Source organism: Rhinoderma darwinii, chromosome 1, assembly GCF_050947455.1.
Source record: "Rhinoderma darwinii isolate aRhiDar2 chromosome 1, aRhiDar2.hap1, whole genome shotgun sequence".
In the NCBI taxonomy this organism is placed as follows: Eukaryota; Metazoa; Chordata; class Amphibia; order Anura; family Rhinodermatidae; genus Rhinoderma; species Rhinoderma darwinii.
Window position 1 is genome coordinate 503,899,702 of NC_134687.1, and position 4,707 is coordinate 503,904,408.

The window sequence follows — 4,707 nt, forward strand, 5'->3', positions numbered from 1 at the left end:
CTGCACCCGTGGGGGGATAGAGGGGCCCCGTGGGAGCTGCTGCATGCCGGCAGCTTCCTTGTGGGAGCTCCACAGCGCCCGCGGTCCTCGGCGGACTTCCAGGGCAAGAGCGGTATGAGCGGCCACCTCATGCCGACCTCCTGGAAGTCCCCGTCGGCTTAGCTCGCGGGTCGGTCCCGCTGTTTTTTTTTTTACCTTCTTAATAAAAAAATCTTTTTTTTTTTATGGTACTTTCAGAAGCCTCAAGCCCACCTGCAGTTGCACGAGCAAGGCCACCTCGGTGACTCCTACCGAAAGCGGCCGGGAGCCATCTCCGTGTACGAGCGGCGTGTGCGGCGTGTGCCTGCCTATTGCACCTGTGGGGGGATAGAGGAGCTTTGGGGAAGCTGTGCCAGCCCGGGGGCAGCCCTGTAGGAGCTCCACAGCGCCCGCGGCGAGTCCCGCCGTGTCCACCCGGCTGCCAAGCACTTCCGGTCCGCGAGTGATGCATGACAGCGGCCGGGAGCCAGCTCCGCCTATTAGCGGCGGTGTGCCTGCCTTCTGCACCCGTGGGGGGATAGAGGGGCCCCGTGGGAGCTGCTGCATGCCGGCAGCTTCCTTGTGGGAGCTGGGCATCGGCCGCGGCGAGTCCCGTAGTTCACCCGCCCGACAAGCACTTCCGGCCCGCGGCGGACTTCCAGGGCTCAAGCGGTAGGCGCGGCCACCTCATGCCGACCTCCTGGAACTCCCCCTCGGCCTCGCTCGCGTGTCTGTCTTCATTCACGTTTTGGAGAAAAAACCCTATGAGGTTTTTATTTTGGCCTTCAGCCAAGCAGCAGTTCCAGGAGGCCGGGCATTTTGGCACCTCCCACCGGTGTAATTGGCGAGGTGACACTTTTAGGGGTGTGAATATCTCCTACGCCTGAAATACTGTGAGAGGGAGAACTTGCTCCGCCTCCCAAGTCCAACACTTCCAGGACGAGAGGAGGGCGGGAGGCGTTCCCTGCTTAGGCCGAATGCTGCTTCCACGGCGATAGCGGCACCAAGCCGCCCTCTCACGCCGCTGCCCTGGATGTCCCCGTCGGCCTCGCTCGCTGGTCGGGTCCGGTGTTTTTTTACCTTCTTAATAAAAAATTATTTTTTTTTTTATGTTATTTCCTGAAGCCCCAAGCCCACCTGCAGTTGCACGAGCAAGGCCACCTCGGCAACTCCTACCGAAAGCCGTGAACGAGGAAGTACAAACGGGAGCTGCTCCCGTTCCAAGCCGAGAAGGACTTCCATGGTGTGACCGGTAGGTAGTGGCACCTCCTGCCGTCCTCCTGGAAGTCCCCGTCGGCCTGGCTCACGGCTCGGTCCCGCTGTGTGTTTTACCTTCATAATAAAAAACACTTTTTTTTTTTATGGTATTTTCTGAAGTCCCAAGCCGACCTGCAGTTGCAGGAGCTCGGCCACCTCGGCAACTCCTACCGAAAGCCGTGAACGAGGAAGTACAAACGGGAGCTGCTCCCGTTCCAAGCCGAGAAGGACTTCCATGGTGTGACCGGTAGGTAGTGGCACCTCCTGCCGTCCTCCTGGAAGTCCCCGTCGGCCTCGCTTGCAGGTCTGTCTTCATTGACGTTTTGGAGAAAAAACCCTATGAAGTTTTTATTTTGGGCCTCAGCCGGGCAGCAGTTCCATGAGCCCGGGTACTTTGGCACCTTACCCCGGTGTATTTGAGGTGGTGACACTTTTAGGGGTGTGAATATCTCCTTCACCTGAAATCCTGTGAGAGGGCATCTAGGTTTTGAGTTCCAAGTCCCAACGGTTCTTCCTAGCGGGAAGTCCTAACCGTTCCTGGCCGAGAGTGACTTCCAGGGTTTGAGCAATAGGTACCGGCCCGCCCTCTCACGGTGCCTCCTGGAAGTCCCCGTCGGCCTCGTTCGCTGGTCGGTCCGCTGCACCTTAACTTCCATGAAAGAACTTTGGTGCATTCTTTCTGGAGTCCCAGGCCGACCAGCAGTTGCAGGAGCTCGGCCAGCCCTGTGACTCCAACCGAGTACCATGAAGGAGGACGTGCTGCACGTTCTTGCGGGAGCTGCACCTGGTCCAACCCGAGAAGGACTTCCATGGTGTGACCGGTATGTAGTGGCACATCATGCTGGCCTCCTGGAAGTTCCCGTCGGCCTTGCTCGCTGGTCGGTCCGCTGCACCTGAACTTCCACGAAAGAACTTTGATGCATTCTTTCTGGAGTCCCAGGCCGACCAGCAGTTGCAGGAGCTCGGCCACCTTGGCGACTCCAACCGAACACCTTGAAGGAGGACGTGCTGCACGTTCTAGCGGGAGCTGCACCTGGTCCAACCCGAGAATGACTTCCATGGTGTGACCGGTATGTAGTGGCACGTCATGCCGGCCCCCTGGAAGTCCCCGTCGGCCTCGCTGGCAGGTCTGTCTTCATTGACGTTTTGGAGGAAAAACCCTATGAGGTTTTTATTTTGGGCCTCAGCCGGGCAGCAGTTCCAGGAGCCCGGGTACTTTGGCACCTTACCCCGGTGTATTTGAGGTGGTGACACTTTTAGGGGTGTGAATATCTCCTTCACCTGAAATCCTGTGAGAGGGCATTTAGGTTTTGAGTTCCAAGTCCCAACGGTTCTTCCTAGCGGGAAGTCCTAACCGTTCGTGGCCGAGAGTGACTTCCAGGGTGTGAGCGATAGGCACCGGCCCTCTCATGGTGTCTCCTGGAAGTCCCCGTCGGCCTCGTTGGCTGGTCGGTCCGCTGCACCTGAACTTCCACGAAAGAACTTTGGTGCATTCTTTCTGGAGTCCCAGGCCGACCAGCAGTTGTAGGAGCTCGGCCACGTTGGCGACTCCAATCGAGAGTACCGTGAAGGAGGACGTGCTGCACGTTCTAGCGGGAGCTGCACCTGGTCCAACCCGAGAATGACTTCCATGGTGTGGCCGGTATGTAGTGGCACGCCATGCCGGCCTCCTGGAAGTCCCCGTCGGCCTAGCTCGCAGGTCTGTCTTCATTGACGTTTTGGAGGAAAAACCCTATGAGGTTTTTATTTTGGGCTTCAGCCGGGCAGCAGTTCCAGGAGCCCGGGTAAGTTGGCACCTTACCCCGGTGTATTTGAGGTGGTGACACTTTTAGGGGAGCGAATATCTCCTTCACCTGAAAACCTGTGAGAGGGCATTTCTGCTCCGCGTTCCAAGTCCCAACGGTTCTTCCTAGCGGGAAGTCCTAACCCTTCGTGGCCGAGAAGGACTTCCATGGTGTGACTGGTATGTAGTGGCACGTCATGCCGGCCTCCTGGAAGTCCCCGTCGGCCTCGTTGGCTGGTCGGTCCGCTGCACCTGAACTTCCACGAAAGAACTTTGGTGCATTCTTTCTGGAGTCCCAGGCCGACCAGCAGTTGTAGGAGCTCGGCCACGTTGGCGACTCCAATCGAGAGTACCGTGAAGGAGGACGTGCTGCACGTTCTAGCGGGAGCTGCACCTGGTCCAACCCGAGAAGGACTTCCATGGTGTGACCGGTATGTAGTGGCACGTCATGCCGGCCTCCTGGAAGTCCCCGTCGGCCTCGCTGGCAGGTCTGTCTTCATTGACGTTTTGGAGGAAAAACCCTATGAGGTTTTTATTTTGGGCTTCAGCCGGGCAGCAGTTCCAGGAGCCCGGGTAAGTTGGCACCTTACCCCGGTGTATTTGAGGTGGTGACACTTTTAGGGGTGCGAATATCTCCTTCACCTGAAATCCTGTGAGAGGGCATTTAGGTTTTGAGTTCCAAGTCCCAACGGTTCTTCCTAGTGGGAAGTCCTAACCGTTCGTGGCCGAGAGTGACTTCCAGGGTGTGAGCGATAGGCACCGGCCCTCTCATGGTGTCTCCTGGAAGTCCCCGTCGGCCTCATTGGCTGGTCGGTCCGCTGCACCTGAACTTCCACGAAAGAACTTTGGTACATTCTTTCTGGAGTCCCAGGCCGACCAGCAGTTGTAGGAGCTCGGCCACGTTGGCGACTCCAATCGAGAGTACCGTGAAGGAGGACGTGCTGCACGTTCTAGCGGGAGCTGCACCTGGTCCAACCCGAGAAGGACTTCCATGGTGTGACCGGTATGTAGTGGCACGTCATGCCGGCCTCCTGGAAGTCCCCGTCGGCCTCGCTGGCAGGTCTGTCTTCATTGACGTTTTGGAGGAAAAACCCTATGAGGTTTTTATTTTGGGCTTCAGCCGGGCAGCAGTTCCAGGAGCCCGGGTAAGTTGGCACCTTACCCCGGTGTATTTGAGGTGGTGACACTTTTAGGGGTGCGAATATCTCCTTCACCTGAAATCCTGTGAGAGGGCATTTTGGTTTCGTGTTCCAAGTCCCTACGGTTCTTCCTAGCGGGAAGTCCTAACCGTTCGTGGCCGAGAGTGACTTCCAGGGTGTGAGCGATAGGCACCGGCCCTCTCATGGTGTCTCCTGGAAGTCCTCGTCGGCCTCGTCCACCTGTCGTTAAGCTGTGAGAGGAGCACGTGCTCCCGCGCCGTTTGAGTCTTTGGAATTTGTCCAAGACTCCTCAGATCGATCTGGCTCCCCGCGACCCGGCGGCGGAGGGACCACTCGCTCGGCAGTGCTTTGGAGCCCTGTCGGTTACGGCGAGCGCGTCTTCCTCCCACACCGTCCGGGTCTGTTTCGCCCCCGGCCACCTACGGCCGGTGTCCCAAAAAGCCCGGCGGTCCTGCTAAGGCGGGCGCCGGTACCTCTCGCTCCCGCGAG